Source organism: Lipotes vexillifer, unplaced genomic scaffold (assembly GCF_000442215.2).
Source record: "Lipotes vexillifer unplaced genomic scaffold, Lipotes_vexillifer_v1.1 scaffold921, whole genome shotgun sequence".
Lineage (NCBI taxonomy): Eukaryota > Metazoa > Chordata > Mammalia > Artiodactyla > Lipotidae > Lipotes > Lipotes vexillifer.
Genome location: NW_006787800.1, coordinates 1,079,748 through 1,097,529, shown reverse-complemented (window position 1 = coordinate 1,097,529; position 17,782 = coordinate 1,079,748). Strand labels below are relative to the sequence as shown.

Below are 17,782 nucleotides of genomic sequence, written 5' to 3'. Positions count from 1 at the left end.
CGTCCCCGGCATTCGTCACCGCTTTACAAAGATGCACTGTCTTCGACAGGCGTGCAGAGGTCCTGTGAGTTTGCCTCAGTGCACAGTAGCTTGCTGCCGTCGGAATTGCTGAGTGCACTGTTTGGGTGCTTGGGAGTCTGCAGCATCAGCTGTTGGTGATGAGCAGCAGCCAGCATCGCCCAGGTGGTTCATGTCCTACAGGGCGCGGCTACGTGCCAGGTAACCGTCAGTGCAGTTACCTTGATAAAGCAAGTCTCTCAGGTAGTAGAATCTTTATAATACTTGTGGCGAGATGAGAAATGATCAGGAAAATCTTTTGAACCACAGAGAGTTATACGGGCTACTTCATGCAAAAGCACACATTTTTCTTTCACTAGAAAGAAAGTGTCTCAAATTTGCTGACTCTTTTCTGTGATGGCCCGTGAGTACATTACTTGGTCCTTCAAAGGAAAGGTGATACCTAACAAAGAGCGGGAAACGAACTCACCTTCAATGGGTGTTTTAAAACCCCTTTGCTAAAAATAGAAAAATACACCTTCTGATTAGTCTTTATGAGCAAGTGTTTGATGTTGGGGAAGATGGGAATTTATCAGCTGAATTCAGCAAAGACCTTTCCATAATCAGAAGAAATTTGAAAAAATTGGTCATAGGGTGATTTAATAAGTGCAGCTGATGATGCAGTTCTTGGATCAGTGTAACTTTGTGAGGTGTCTTTTTCACCTGTTACAGCCATTAAACAAAGTACCAAAACAAATCATTTGGAATCAGTTTTGTTCCCAAATGTAAAACAAAAGATTTACTACATAATACAGTATTTTCAGTCTCATTGCTTTCACTAATGAGAGCCAGAAAGATTTTTGTATCTTTAGTAAAATATTTAAAAATATTTTTTCTTTTGTTTTATCTTCTACTTAAATTTTTTTGTTTTTATATATTTTATAATGTGTACAATATAATGGCACATAGTGCATCTATATATTTTTTTAAAATACATAGAAGGATTATGAAGGTTTACTCTTAAACGTGTGGGGACCACCACTCTAGAGCAGACTGTTTTGGAGTCCCTTAAGCCAGAGACCAGTGGTTCTCAAACTCTGCCTTGTTGGGCCCCTAGGTGTTCCCGGGAAGTCTCTGCCGGGAGTTGTGGAGAGTGTGGACCAGTGCCCTGGTTCGTGGTCTCTGCTGGTCCCTGTTTGCACCAGCACAGCTCTGCTATTAGCTTTAAAGTTTTTTTTTTTTTGTATCGGTGTTACATATAATATTTTCATTTAAAAAGTCTGCTGTATATGTGTTTCACTCGAAGTTTGGAGACCCCTGTTTCAGATGCTTGGTGGTGCTTGTTTATTGTAGCAGCATGCATTGGGGAGTTTTCACTGGGTTATAGATCCCGCTGAGCTCTGCTCAAAGCAAGCAGAGAGCTTCAAAGCCTTTTATGAAAGTGAACTTCAAAATTCTTTACCTGCCTCCTCTCTTTACAAACTGGCTGAGGTTTTTCCCCACCTAATGGTTGAAATTCTGCCTCTTTCATGAAACCTTCTCCAGTGATTGGAAGAGGTGAAATAGATCCCAGACTCAGATTCCCTGACTGCCCCTCCCCTCCCCCCACATCGCGCACACAATCAGCCCTTGAGTGCTTTGTCTGCGCACAGAAGGCTAGTTCAGTGTTTGATTGTGTGTGTGTGTGTGTGTGTGTGTTGTGTGTGTGTGTGTTAGTGTGTGCACCCAGGCCACCTTGTCTCCTGTAGCCATGGGGCTCTGGGTCTGAGACCCTCTTTGTGTCTCTACTGACCCTGCCGTGGCTCTGACATGCTGAACAAGTTCGTGGGATGAGGTGCACAGTGTTACCTCCTGCATGCTGCTGGTTTCCAAGCTGACATCGTAGATGATCCAGTTAGGTTCCAGACGCTTTGTGCTGGGACCTCGTTAACCTGTTCCTCCACGGTCACTTTTTGGCCTAAATGCTATATAGTTTCTATAAAGGATTGACATAAAGAAACAACTATGAAAAGAACCTGCTTCCATTGCCCTGAAATCTTCTACTGAAGAATAATTATTATCCATTAATATTGCTTAATTTCCCCCATATAAGGAGCCACTAGGGAGAGATTTTTAAAATATTTATTTTTAGGGGGAAAAATGCCTCACCGGGAGAACTGTAAGCGTCTTCCTTTTAATAACAGTTCTGACATTTATCACATTTCCCTTTCTGCTTTTGTTGCCAGAAAGCTCAGAGCTGGTTCCCACTATCAGCGAGAGCAGCTGTGTTAGTTTCCATGGGATGAAAGGACCTGGAGACCTGGGAGCAGAGGTGCTGTGTGGCATGCACAGTGGGGGGTGGGGGGTGGGGCGGTGCTCTGATGGGCACACCTGTCCTGTTACAGCACCCTACTCACAGGTTAGCATGAACCATCCCTAGTTTCATTAGCTTTGTCTGTAAAATGGGGGTAAGTAATCTGCCCGTGTGTGTGTGTGTGTGTGTGTGTGTGTGTGTGTGTGTGTATGTGTGTGTGTGCGTGTGTGTGTGTGTGTGTGTCGCTGTTGGGTGGTAGAGTGGGGGTTTGAACTTGGTTTCTCCCTGGAAAAAGCTGCATTTCCTTTGCTGCAGGTGCCCCACTGAGCACACTAGTTTCCTCCTCCCTTCCCCGGACCTCATTTTCTCATTCATGAAACTTTTTGCATATTTGCACTTTTTAAAGACCTCTTTAAATCCCTCTTAGAAAGTTGGGATAAAGTTAAGTAAAGGACTTTATCATCGAAGGTGACACTTAGCACAGGAAGGGCAGCGGTGGAGGAGGAGGGAGACCTTCATAGGACCTTCGAGAGTAGAGTTCCAAGTCCGGAATGGGCTTTAAGAAGACTGTCTGAATAGAATGGATTTTTCAGATAGGCCCTTGAAAACAGTGCCAAGTGACAATGACTTTTTACTATTGCTAAACACACCTGGAAGATTCTACTGGTCAAGCCCGAAAGGATAATTTTGCTTTAAAGAGTTTTCAAACGTTGGTACGAAGTGTGAATGAATTTTTCTCTCAAAAGAGCTTGTTGATAGTGAAAATATTTTTCTTGAGACCAGTTGTATCAATTTCTACTCAAGTAAATCACAAACTGAATTTTTTTGCTTATGAAAAGTGAGGTAGCCTGCAGACAGACATCATATTGTATGTAGAGAATCCTAAGGAATCCACAGGAAGCTATTAGAGCTAATAAATGAATTCAGCAAGGTTATAGGATACAAGATGAATGTACAAAAATCAGTTGTACTTCTATATAATAGCACTGAACAATCCAGAATGAAATTAAGAAAACAATTCCACTTATAAAGCACCAAAATGAATAGAATACTTAGGAATGAACTTAACAGAAGAAATGTAAGACATGTGCACTGCAAACTACAAAACATTGTTCAAAGAAGTTAAAAATGACCTAAATAAATGGGAAGACATCCTGTGTTTATGGATTAGAAGACTTAATATTGTTAAGATAACTACTCCCCAAATTGATCTACAGATCAACTCAATCCCCATCAAAATCCTAGCTGGCTTTTCTGTAGGAATTGATGAGTTGATCCTAAAATTCATATGGAAATATGAGAGATTCAGGACAGCCAAAGCAGTCTTAAAGAAGAAGAGCAAAGTTGGAGGAGTCATGCTTCCAGATTTCAAAACTTAACTGCAAAGCTACAGCAATCAAGACTATGTGGTACTGGCATAAGAATAGACATACAGATCAATGGAATAGAATTGGAAATTCAGAAATAAACCCTTGCATTTATGGTTAACCTATTTTGACAGTGCCAAAACAATTCAATGAGGACAAATAGTTTTTGTGTGTGTGTGTGTGTGTGTGGTACGCGGGCCTCTCACTGTTGTGGCCTCACCCGTCGCAGAGCACAGGCTCCGGACGCGCAGGCTCAGCGGCCATGGCTCTCGGGCCCAGCCGCTCTGCGGCATGTGGGATATTCCCGGACCGGGGCACGAACCCATGTCCCCTGCATTGGCAGGCGGACTCTCAACCAGTGTGCCACCAGGGAAGCCCTGCATTGTGGTGTTTTTTTTTTTGCGGCACGTGGGCCTCTCACTGTTGTGGCGTCTCCCGTTGTGGAGCACAGGCTCCGGACGTGCAGGCTCAGCGGCCATGGCTCACAGGGCCAGCTGCTCCGTGGCATGTGGGATCTTCCCAGACCGGGGCAGGCACCCGTGTCCCCTGCATCGGCAGGTGGACTCTCAACCACTTGCGCCACCAGGGAAGCCTGAGGACAAATAGTCTTTTCAACACATGCTGTTGGGACAACTAAATATCCATCAACGTGCAAAAGAATGAAGTCACACCCCTACCTCACACCACATACAAAAATTAAATAGAGCAGAGACCTAAATGTAAGAGTTAAATCTTTGATAGGAAAACATAGGAGTAAATCTTTGTGACATTGGATTAGTCAGTGGTTTCTTAGATATGACATGAAAAGTCTGAACAACAAAAGAAAACATGGGTAAATTGGATTTCATCAAAATCAAAGGCTTGCTTGCATCAAAGGATACTATCAGCAAAGTGAAAAGACAGCTTACACGTGGGAGAAAATATTTGCAAATCATATATCTAGATTACATAAAGAACTCTTACCACTCAACACTAAAAAGACAAACAACCCAATTAAAAAGAGGCAAAGAATTTGAATAATTTATCCAAAGAAGATATACAGATGGCCAATAAGCACATGTAAAGATGCTCAACATCATTAGTCATCAGATAGATGCAAATCAAAACCACAATGATATACCACTTCACACCCATTAGATGACTGTCATCAAAAAGATGAATGAATGCTCGTGGAAAAATTGAAACCCTCATACATTATTGGTGGGAATTTAAAATGATGCAGCTTAGGGAATGTAAATTGGTGGAGCCACTATGGAAAACAGTATGGAGGCTCCTTAAAAAACAAAAAAAAGGGTTACTGTATGATCCAGCAGTCCCACTCCTGGGTATGAATCTGGAGAAAACTCTTAATTCGAAAAGATACATGCACCCCAGTGTTCATAGCAGCACTATTTAATACAATAGCCAAGACATGGAAGTAACCTAAATGTCTATTGACAGATAAATGGATAAAGAAGATGGGGTACATATATACAATGGGATATTACTCAGCCGTAAAAAAGAATGAAATAATGCCATTTATAGTAACATGGATTGACCTAGAGATTATCATACTAAGTGAAGTAAGCTAGACAGAGAAAGACAAATATATGATATCACTTATATGTGGAATCTAAAAAATAATATGAATGAACTTATTTACAAAACAGAAACACTCTTGCAGGCATAGAAAACAAACTTATGGTTACCAAAGGGGAAAGGTGGCGAGGGATAAATTAGGGGATTGGGATTAACAGACACACACTACTATATATAGAATAGATAAACAACAAGGACCTACTGTATAGCCCAGGGAACTATATTCAATATCTTGTAATAACCTATAATAGAAAAGAATCTGAAAAAAGTGTGTATATATATATACATATATATATATATATGTATATATATAAAACTGAATCATTTTGCTGTACACCTGAAACTAACACAATATTGTAAATCAACTATACTTCAATAAAAAAGATGCAGCCCCTCATTTGAGGGAGCAGGTCCTTCCTCAAAAAGTTCAACATAGTTACTATATGACCCAGCAGTTCCACTCCTTGTTATGTTTACCCAAGAGAATTGAAAACATATGTCTATGGACTTCCCTTGTGGTGCAGTGGTTAAGAATCCGCCTGCCAACGCAGGGGACACGGGTTTGAGCCCTGGTCCGGGAAGATCCCACATGCCACAGAGCAACTAAGCCTGTGCACCACAACTACTGAGCCTGCGTGCCACAACTACTGGAGCCCATGTGCCACAACTACTGAAACCCACATGCCTAGAGCCCGTGCTCCACAACAAGAGAAGCTACTGCATTGAGAAGCCCATGCACCACAACAAAGAGTAGCCCCCACTCGATGCCACTAGAGAAAGCCCGAGTGCAGCAACAAAGACCCAGTGCAGCCAAAAATAAATAAATAAATTTATATTTAAAAAAAGAAAACATATGTCTATAAAAAATGTGTGCACAGATGTTCGTAGCAGCATCATTCATAATAGCCAAAAGGCAAAAACAACTCAAATTTTCATCGGTGATGAACTGATAAACAAAATGTGCTTGTGTCTATGTAATGGAATATTATTCAGCCATAAAAAGTAGTGAGGGGGCTTCCCTGGTGGCACAGTGGTTGGGAGTCCGTCCGCCGATGCAGGGGACACGGGTTCGTGCCGCAGTCTGGGAAGATCCCACATGCCGCAGAGTGGCTGGGCCCGTGAGCCATGGCCGCTGGGCCTGTGCGTTCGGAGGCTGTGCTCCGCAGCAGGAGAGGCCACAGCAGTGAGAGGCCTGCGTACCCAAAAAAAAAAAAAAAAAGTAGTGAGGTACTGACACACGCTACAATGTGGATAAACCTAGAAAACATGTTAAGTAAGGAAGCCAGACAGAAAAGGCCACAAATTGTACGATTCCATTTATATGAAATGTCCAGTATAGGTAAATCCGTAGAGACAGAAATTAAATTAGTGGTTGCCAGGGGCAGGGGTGGGATGGGCCAGGGTGAGGGGAACAGGGTGCGGATAAGGAATGGCTTCTGATGGGTCTGAAGTTTCTTTTTGGATGATGGAAATTTTCTGGAATTAGGTAGTGGTGATGTTTGTACAGCCTTATGAATATACTGAAAAACACTGAATAGTACACATTGTAAAGGTGGATATTATAGTACGTGAAATGTATCTCAATGAAAAAAATAAAAAGAATGGACGTTAGGCAAACTTGAGCCTGGTGCTGCCGAGGGATGATGCTATACCTGGGAAATGGACCTAGGTTTATTCTTACAGGCACTCCTCCCTAAGGTAGCCGTACAGGCAATGTGCTGAAGTCATTTTGTCTCAGTTACTGGCACCTGTTGATCAGCAGGTCTGCACAGCCAGAGCCTCCAAAAGGTCCAGGTATTGTGGAGGGGTGGGGGCGGGGTAGGGAGGATATAGAAGCCCCATCGGGAACTTGTGGAGGATTTTGAGAATCTGGGGAGGCTCTGCCTCCATCGGGAGCTGCTGTGTCTTGACTTTGTGTATCTGGCTCCATGAGATTCCATATCCTTTGCCATTAAAGAAACTGGTGCCATCAGAAAAAAAAAAAAAGTTAAGTTAGCCTCAGTATGTCTAGACATCTCTACTCTGTTTAATTAAATTTTCTCCTTGAAAAAGAGCATTCTTTAAGAAGAAATATAAGCAATGGACTGGCATGGTGCCCAAAACCCAGTGGTCAGTCACTAAATGGTTATTATCAATAAAGATTTGATTGTCACCATATGCTAATAGAAGTGGAAGAAGCAGATAAGCCCTGGGTTCTTTGGCAGATTGAAGTCAAGTGTGTGGTTGTGATTTTGTGTCTGCTGCCCTTGGGAATGGTGACCTGTTAGTACGTGCTGCCTGAGAGGAATCAATCTTTTTGAAAACTGTTACTGTATTTAATGGTCTTGTTTTTTTTTTCTTGAGGCCCAGAAATTTCTGTAAAATATTTGTTGTTCCAAAAACAAAATGAACAATTTTTAGAAAAATTTCTAGAGCAAAGCCACCATAAGGAAGTTTGTAGCTAGAGATTTCTTAAATACTAATCTGGTATTTAAAAAGCAGAAACACTATGAATGTGTGTTTCTCCCCCATTCCAGTCAAATGTTATTGCCGTAAATGTTTACAGATTTTATATTTTAATGGTTTAATATTGTACTGCCATTTGTTTGCTTGGGGCACCTTAATTTATTTTATTCTTTACTTTCTTAATGATGTTGGCCACCGAAATGGAAAAAAAAATCCAAGTGGTTTAGAAAGGAATTTTTGAAATATAGTGGAGAACAGATGTAGATTTTTTTAAAGTAACCCCTCATCCAGTCCCTGAAATAGAATCCTAAAAATATAGTTGGCCTACATTCTGGCTTACAGAAGAGTATAACTCTTGTGCCTGCTCTCAGGGACCATGTAGAACATTAAGATCAGTGTTCCGGAAAGAAAGGCTTCTGTGCGCACTCTTTCTGCAGGAGCTTGTTAGGTGTTTGTCTTTCTTTTCTTTTTTTAAGCCCCATTTGGTGGTAAAAATGGCGGGAGTGAAGGGAGGATAGAAATTAGTGGGTTTTGTAGGAGGAGGATGAGGTCCTCCTGATGGTATCACATAGAAATTTAATTTGCCAGGAATTAAAATTGAAGGGTAAAATGTCTGTTACTAGGGGAGTGGTTAAAAAAATTAAGGTCTATATAGATAGAGAGATACTATGCAATTTAAAAAAATACTGGGGTGTACAGATAAGAAAGGAGACATATATCTGCTCTGTATAGGATGCTACCTTTTGTGTGAAAAAATGGAGGATAAGCCTATATATTCATACCTGTTTGTCTCTGCATAAAAGGCAACTCTGGGTGAACACATAAATATCTAACAAAAAGGGTTATTTCTAGTGAGAGGGTCTAGGTGGTAGGAAACCAGATAGATGAAAGAGAAGTAGGAGGAAACTTATTACTGAATACTTTGTTTTACATACATGTAGGTTCATGTATTACCTATTCACAAAGTTGACTTCACAAACTCAAGGGTGAGAGATGGCAGAAGATGGTGATTAAAAACGCAGATTCCTGGGCTTCCCTGGTGGCGCAGTGGTTGAGAGTCCGCCTGCCGATGCAGGGGTCACGGGTTCGTGCCCCGGTCCGGGAAGATCCCACATGCAGCGGAGCGGCTGGGCCCGTGAGCCATGGCCGCTGAGCCTGCGTGCCCGGAGCCTGTGCTCCGCAACGGGAGAGGCCACAGCAGTGAGAGGCCCGCGTACCGCAAAAAAAAAACAAAAACAAAAAAAACCCGCAGATTCCCTGGTGAGTCTTGGCTCTGCCCCTTCCCAGTTGTGGAAGACCTTGTTCAGGTCCCCTCTCTGTGCCTCCATTTTCTCATCCATAAAAGTTAATTCTTGGAAAGCGCTTGCACCAGTATCTGTTGTATAGTAATCTGCTGATATCATTATTAGAAGTCGGAGGATTAAAGAGCAGTCATTCTCAATCTGCATCTTAGTGCCTAATCTTTGGTCACATTTGTAAAAGTATTAGAAGTACCGGATGATTTCTTTCATCTCTATAATACCACGTGTTGACTGAAGCAGCTGATAAATGCATGTGGAGTTTCTCTTGGCCTGTGGTTAAGAGCCTGGCCTCTGATGTAGGCAGAATTGCATTCAGGTCCCCCAAATGCATCACTTCTCAGCAGCGTGTACTTTACTCGGTACTGCTGAAAGATATGCAGAGATGCTGGAGTGGAATTGACCAGGTTGCCTAGATGGGGACGGCTCCATCCTGAAATCTTTTTTTTTTTTTTTTTTAACATCTTTATTGGAGTATAATTGCTTTACAATGGTGTGTTACTTTCTGCTTTATAAGGAAGTGAATCAGTTATACATATACATATATCCCCATATCTCGTCCTTCTTGCGTCTACCTCCCTCCCACCCTCCCTATCCCACCCCTCCAGGAGGTCACAAAGCACCGAGCTCATCTCCCTATGCTATGTGGCTGCTTCCCACTAGCTATCTATTTTACATTTGGTACTGTATATATGTCCATGCCACTCTCTCACTTTGTCCCAGCTTCCCCTTCCCCTTCCCCATATACTCAAGTCCATTCTTTAGTAGTTCTGCGTCTTTATTCCTGTCTTGCCCCTAGGTTCTTCATGACCATTTTTTTTTTCTTAGATTCCGTATATATGTGTTAGCATACAGTATTTGTTTTTCTCTTTCTGACTTACTTCACTCTGTATGACAGGCTCTAGGTCCATCTACCTCACTACAAATAACTCAATTTTGTTTCCTTTTATGGCTGAGTGATACTCCATTGTATATATGTGCCACATCTTCTTTATACATTCATCTGTGGATGGACACTTAGATTGCTTCCATGTCCCAATCAATCTGTAGATTGATTGGGTAGTAGAGTCATTTTCACAATGTTGATTCTTCCAATCTAAGAACATGGTATATCTCTCCATCTGTTTGTATCATCTTTAATTTCTTTCATCAGTGTCTTATAATTTTCTGCTTAAAGGTCTTTTGTCTCCTTAGGTAGGTTTATTCCTAGGTATTTTATTCTTTTTGTTACAATGGTAAATGGGAGTGTTTTCTTGATTTCACTTTCAGATTTTTCATCATTAGTGAATAGGAATGCCAGAGATTTCTGTGCATTAATTTTGTATCCTGCTACTTTATCAGATTCATTGATTAGCTCTAGTAGTTTCCTGGTATCATCTTTAGGATTCTCTATGTATAGTGTCATGTCATCTGCAAACAGGGACAGCTTTACTTCTTCTTTTCTGATTTGAATTCCTTTTATTTCTTTTTCTTCTATGATTGCTGTGGCTAAAACTTCCAGAACTATGTTGAATAATAGTGGTGAGAGTGGGCACCCTTATGTTGTTCCTGATCTTAGTGGAAATGGTTTCAGCTTTTCACCATTGAGGATGATGTTGACTGTGGGTTTTTCATATATGGCCTTTATTATGTTGAGGTAAGTTCCCTTTATGCCTACTTTCTGGGGGGTTTTTTTTTTTTTATCATAAATGGGTGTTGAATTTTGTCAAAAGCTTTCTCTGCATCTATTGAGATGATCGTATGGTTTTTCTCCTTCAATTTGTTAATATGGTGTATCACATTTATTGATTTGCATATATTGAAGAATCCTTGCATTCCTGGGATAAACCCCACTTGATCATGGTGTATGATCCTTTTAATGTGCTGTTGGATTCTGTTTGCCAGTATTTTGTTGAGGATTTTTGCATCTATATTCATATGTTCATCAGTGATATTGGCCTGTAGTTTTCTTTGTGACATCTTTGTCTGGTTTTGGTATCAGGGTGATGGTAGCCTCATAGAATGAGTTTGGGAGTGTTCCTCCCTCTGCTATATTTTGGAAGAGTTTGAGAAGGATGAGTGTTAGCTCTTCTCTAAATGTTTGATAGAATTCGCCTGTGAAGCCATCTGGTCCTGGGCTTTTGTTTGTTGGAAGATATTTAATCAGAGTTTCAATTTCAGTGCTTGTGATTGGTCTGTTCATATTTTCTATTTCTCTCTGGTTCAGTCTCAGGATGTTGGGCATTTCTAAGAATTCGTCCATTTCTTCCAGGTTGTCCATTTTATTGGCATATAGTTGCTTGTAGTAATCCCTCATGATCCTTTGTATTTCTGCAGTGTCAGTTGTTACTTCTGCTTTTTCATTTCTAATTCTATTGATTTAAGTCTTTTCCCTTTTTTTCTTGATGAGTCTGGCTAATGGTTTATCAATTTTGTTTATCTTCTCAAAGAACCAGCTTTTAGTTTTATTGATCTTTGCTGTAGTTTCCTTCATTTCTTTTTCATTTATTTCTGATCTGATCTTTATGATTTCTTTCCTTCTGCTAGCTTTGGGGTATTTTTGTTCTACTTTCTGTAATTGCTTTAGGTGTATGGTTAGGTTGTTTATTTGAGATGTTTCTTGTTTCTTAAGGTAGGATTGTATTGCTATGAACTTCCCTCTTAGAACTGCCTTTGCTGCATCCCATAGGTTTTGGTCGTCGTGTTTTGATTGTCATTTGTTTGTAGGTATTTTTTGATTTCCACTTTGATTTCTTCAGTGATCTCTTGGTTATTAAGTAATGTATTTTTTAGCCTCCATGTGTTTGTATTTTTTACAGGTTTTTTCCTGTAATTGATATCTAGTCTCATAGCGTTGTGGTCGGAAAAGATACTTGATACAATTTCAGTTTTCTTAAATTTACCAAGGCTTGATGTGTGACCCAAGATATGATCTATCCTGGAGAATGTTCCATGAGCCCTTGAGAAGAAAGTGTATTCTGTTGTTTTTTGATGGAATGTCCTATAAATATCAATTAAGTCCATCTTGTTTAATGTATCATTTAAAGCTTGTGTTTCCTTATTTATTTTCATTTTGGATGATCTGTCCATTGGTGAAAGTGGGGTGTTAAAGTCCCCAACTATGATTGTGTTACTGTCAATTTCCCCTTTTATGGCTGTTAGTATTTTCCTTATGTATTGAGGTGCTCCTGTGTTGGGTGCATAAATATTTACAATTGTTATATCTTCTTCTTGGGTCGATCCCTTGATCATTATGTAGTGTCCTTCTTTGTCTCTTGTAATAGTCTTTCTTTTAAAGTCTATTTTGTCTGATATGAGAATTGCTACTCCAGCTTTCTTTTTCTTTCCATTTGCAAGGAATATCTTTTTCCATCCCCTCACTTTCAGTCTGTATGTGTCCCTTGGTCTGAAGTGGGTCTCTTGTAGATAGCATATATACCGGTCTTTTTTTGTATCCATTCAGCCAGTCTGTGTCTTTTGGTTGGAGCATTTAATCCATTTACATTTAAGGTAATTATCGATATGTATGTTCCTATTCCCATTTTCTTAATTGTTTTGGGTTTGTTATTGTAGGTCTTTTCCTTCTCTTGTGTTTCCCGCCTAGAGAAGTTCCTTTAGCATTTATTGTAAAGCTGGTTTGGTGGTGCTGAATTGTCTTAGCTCTTGCTATTCTGTAAAGGTTTTAATTTCTCTGTCAAATCTGAATGAGATCTTTGCTGGGTAATCTTGCTTGTAGGTTTTTCTCCTTCATCACTTTAAATATGTCCTGCTACTCGCTTCTGGCTTGGAGAGTGTCTGCTGAAAGATCAGCTGTTAACCTTATGGGGATTCCCTTGTATGTTATTTGTTGTTTTTCCCTTGCAGCTTTTAATATTTGGTCTTTGTATTTAATTTTTGATAGTTTGATTAATATGTGTCTTGGCGTGTTTCTCCTTGGATTTATCCTGTATGGGACTCTCTGTGCTTCCTGGACTTGATTGACTATTTCCTTTCCCATATTAGGGAAGTTTTCAACTATAATCTCTTCAAGTATTTTCTCAGTTCCCTTCTTTTTCTGTTCTTCTTCTGGGACCCATATAATTCAAATATTGGTGTGTTTAATGTTGTCTTAGAGGTCTCTGAGACTGTCCTCAATTCTTTTCATTTTTTTTTCTTTATTCTGCTCTGCAGTAGTTATTTCCACTATTTTATCTTACAGGTCACTTATCTGTTCTTCTGCCTCAGTTATTCTGCTATTGATCCCTTCTAGAGAATTTTAATTTCATTTATTGTGTTGTTCATCACTGTTTGTTTGCTCTTTAGTTCTTCTAGGTCCTTGTTAAAGTTTCTTGTATTTTCTCCATTCTATTTCCAAGATTTTGGATCCTCTCTACTATCATTATTCCAAATTCTTTTTCAGGTAGAATGCCAATTTCCTCTTCATTTGTTTGGTGTGTTGGGTTTTTACCTTGCTCCTTCATCTGCTGTGTGTTTCTCTGTCTTCTCATTTTGCTTAACCTACTGTGTTTGGGGTGTCCTTTTCGCCGGCTGCTGGTTCGTAGTTCCCATTGTTTTTCGTGTCTGCCGCCAGTGGCTAAGGTTGGTTCAGTGGGTTGTGTAGGCTTCCTGGTGGAGGGGACTAGTGCCTGTGTTCTGGTGGATGAGGCTGGATCTTGTCTTTCTGGTGGGCAGGTCCATGTCTGGTGGTGTGTTTTGGGGTGTCTGTGGCCTTATTATGATTTTAGTCAGCCTCTCTGCTAATGGGTGGGATTGTGTTCCTGTCTTGCTAGTTGTTTGGCATAGGGTGTCCAGCGCTGGAGCTTGCTGGTCGTTGATTGGAGCTGGGTCTTGGCGTTGAGATGGAGATCTCTGGGAGATTTTCGCTGTCTGATATTACGTGGAGCTGGGAGGTCTCTTGTGGACCAGTTTCCTGAACTTGGCTCTCCCACCACAGAGGCTCAGCCCTGACGCCTGGCTGGAGCACCAAGAGCCTGTCTTCCACATGGAAGTTGCAGGTATATTGCCTGTCTCAAAAAATATCTTCTGGAAGAAGACCTTCATGAGAAAGTCTTCTAGTCATGCACTTAAATCACTTTTTAAAATTCCATAAGACATCTTCTTAGTAGAATCGGCCAGTATCCAATTTTTAAGTGCTACGGATTACAATGGGAGTTCCATCTTTATATTCCTTACACTATCGGAGGCCTGAGCAGTGGAAGCTGTGGACCCGTGTTCAGGGCAGGCTGAGGTCTCCAGTCTCAGAAGGGAACCGCTGAAAAGGCACAGATGGCACCTGCCACCTTCGGACCGGTCCCGACTTCAGGTTAGGTAGTGGTAAACTCAGGAGCTATAGCAGGACCTTCTTGGCAGCAGCCAGCTCTTCCTTCACGACCTCCCCAACGTCTTCCCATCCTGAAGTCTTGATTGAAGATGCTGTGTTTGGAAAAGTCAGGAGGGGAGATCATTCGTCCATTCATTTTGGTCTTTTTTGCGATACGCGGGCCTCTCACTGTTGTGGCCTCTCCCATTGCGGGGCACAGGCTCCGGACGCGCAGGCTCAGCGGCCATGGCTTACGGGCCCAGCCACTCTACGGCATGTGGGATCTTCCCAGACCGGGGCACAAACCCGTGTCCCCTGCATCGGCAGGCGGACTCTCAACCACTGCGCCACCAGGGAAGCCCATTTTGGTCTTAATGTCTCTGGTCTAAACCTGCATTCAAGCAGACCATGTTTTATGTCAGTTCTTCCTAGAACGGTCTGGAGAACCACGTTCTGGAGGGGCTGGTAGGATTCTGTGTTTGGTCTGGGACTGTCCAGGGCAAGTTACTGATGAGAACCAAACCCATGGTTTCATTCGAGAATCAGTTAATGATCGAACTGAGAACGAACAGTCCAGCTTACACTCCGAGGTTTGGGCTTACGTGGGAGGTGGGTGTCTGTAGTCAAACAACTGTCTTTGCGTTTTATTCATTGTTGTTCCTCGAGTCACTAATTATGGATGATGTATCCTTAAAAATTGGCCAGTGCCAGCCGCTCCCCATCTGTAGGCCTGTCCTTGGAGGAGGTTTTGGGCAGAGAGGATGACTCCTGTGGTTGATAGCATCTTATAGCAATCTTTTCAGAGACCCTGACTTGGGGCACACGTATTTGTGAGGCCCCTGATTGAGCTTAGGCACTGGGCTATCTCAAGGAAGCAAGGTACCAAACTGGCTCTGTTAACTTGAAGGGAATATATATCATGCCCTATTTACTGCAATAGATGTGATGGTATTCATTTTAGGGGAATTGAGGCACTGTGGTGAAGTGCTTCAGCCAAGCAAATCCAAGTAGTTGTGAGGGATGGCCCTCGTTCCTCTCAGACTCTTTTTAGATGACCTTTCATCAGTGGGTCCCTAGAGTCTGATTATAATATCCCAGTTTCTTCAGTTTAAATAGTTTAAGGTAACGGGGAAGCATCACCCCAGAAAGGATATTATTTTATACACTTTATTTTTAATTAATTTTTGAGTTTTGAAAGGTTACAAAAATAGGATATTTTTTGTTGTCACTGTAACTAACACCCATGCATCCACATTTCCCTACTATCCCCAAATGATAGAAACTAAGAGGTTTTATAGTCAGAACCTTCTTACGTAACAGGGTGTTATATTTGGGTGTTAGCACGATAGGTGATGTTGTTATTATAAGTTCTGTATATTCACAAGCCTGTTGGTGTTTTTGCAGCATTTTCACTCAAGAATGATTTGCTTTCAGTAACTGTGGCCTGTGCCTTTTCCCCTTAAGACAAAATTTAGAGATAATTTCAAAATGTGTTATCATATTTTTAAAGTGACATAAATCAACAAAAACCCCAATGTCCTTGGTGTGGTTGAGGAGGTAAGATTTCTGTATTTGCCCCAAATTGACAGGTGTTTTTATTTTATTTTATTTTATTTTTAATATTTATTTATTTATTTATTCGGCTGCACCGGGTCCCAGTTGTGGCACGTGGGATCAGCATGCAGGATCTTCATTGTGGTGTGCGGGATCTTCAGTTGTGGCATGCGAACTCTTAGTTGCGGCATGTGGGATCTAGTTTCCTGACCAGGGATCGAACCCGGGCCCCCTGCATTGGGAGCGTGGAGTCTTAGCTACTGGACCACCAGGGAAGTCCCTGACAGGTGTTTTTAAAATGTAAAGTATAAAGAGAGAGTTCCAGAGAATGGTGTTCCCCAGGGCGAGGGCAGAGTCTTGGCTTCCACCAGATTTGAATTGTGGCTTTGCCGCTGTCTGATGGACCTCACTTTCCTAATGGTGTCATCCCAGTGGTATTGACAATGTGCTGGTTGTTCTTGGTCCAGAGATGACACAGGTAAGGCGCCTCACCCAGCGTCTCCTGCCCCAGGTGACGTCCCAGGTGGCGGGCGGGTCCCAGCTCTGTTCTGTTTCAGGCAGGAGGCCTCAGACCAGGGCTGCAGACCTCGGTGCAACACTCAGTAGCAGGGCCTGGGTGACACTGCTTCTTTGCAAGATGCTTTTGATGATGCCCAGGGAGTAAAGATTTTGAAGTAAAGAAGGACTTTTCGCTTCCTTTCATTAGTGGATGTCTTTAGTGGGTCAAAAGAGGCATGAAAGTAATGACCATTAAATAGATAAAATGACAATTCTATCAGTGGTTTTTAAAATAGAAATGTGAAAACAGCCAAATGATGATCACCTTCCCCATAAAACTGGCTAGCGGTTCCAGGAACATTTAGAATTGAAAGCAAAGCCCTTTGTTTTTAAGTTTTTACTTTTAGAGTGAGTTAATGTCACATCTCCCCCTTATCTACAGGTTACTTTTGGGGGCAGATACTGCACCCTCTCCCTCCCATGTTCTATTTCTTCTACGTAAAGGCTTGGCCCAGAGGCAGTAGAACTGGGTAGCTGCGACTCCCACCTGGGCGCATTTTGGGGAGAGACTAATTGATATTAAATTCACAATTACTTATTAGCAGGGATATCGACTTTTTCTTTAAAAAAAGTATGTTATAAAAAGTTGTATTTGTTTGCTCTTGCTTTAATTGTGAAAACCGTTACTCAGTTTCTAAATTTCTACAATTAGCTTTAGTTCTCTAAAATTAGAGGAGGAGATACCGTATCTGTGCATTTCCTAGTATAGTTCAAATACACTTTCAAGCCCACGGGCTTTACGCATGTATATGTATTGTTCCTGAAAATCAAATTTACATTTTCTGATATTATGAAACCGGCTTTATCAGTGCCCGCGATTCTGGCTTTGATGTTGGAAGGAGTACAGAGGATTAAGGCAGATGAGAGTGTTGGGATGATGTCTGACTCCCTGTGTTCTGTGCGCTCACACGTAAATGCCCTCCAAATCTGGTCATTACTCTGGTGACATTAGCAAAAGCTGGAGTTCTCTATTGGTTAGAGCTTAGCACAGTGCCCGCTGGAGAAATAGACCAACCGATGATCTACTGAATCAGTACGTCGTGCCAGTGCTGACATACTTGGACGTGTGTGGTGTCTGCTGATTCAGAATTGCCACTGCCACCCAGATCGTCGGCATCTGGGGAGAACATCTGTCTCCTTGCACCGTGTTCCTAGTAGACATGGATTACAGCCGAGAGGCGGGAGAATCTGCTGAAAAGAGTGCCATTCGGGGTTTATTAAGAATAAAAGCGGGCTTCCCTGGTGGCGCAGTGGTTGAGAGTCCGCCTGCCGATGCAGGGGCAACGGGTTCGTGCCCCGGTCCGGGGAGATCCCACATGCCGCAGAGCGGCTGGGCCCATGATCCATGGCCGCTGGGCCTGCGCGTCCGGAGCCTGTGCTCCGCAATGGGGGAGGCCACAACAGTGAGAGGCCT

General features: G+C 41.8%; 1 protein-coding gene across 1 annotated transcript in view; it reads left to right on the top strand.

The window, feature by feature from the left end:
• Nucleotides 1-17,782, top strand: part of LRRC1 (leucine rich repeat containing 1) — a 126,167-nt gene that overhangs the window by 79,765 nt on the left and 28,620 nt on the right. The gene's annotated exons all lie outside the window — the stretch shown is intronic.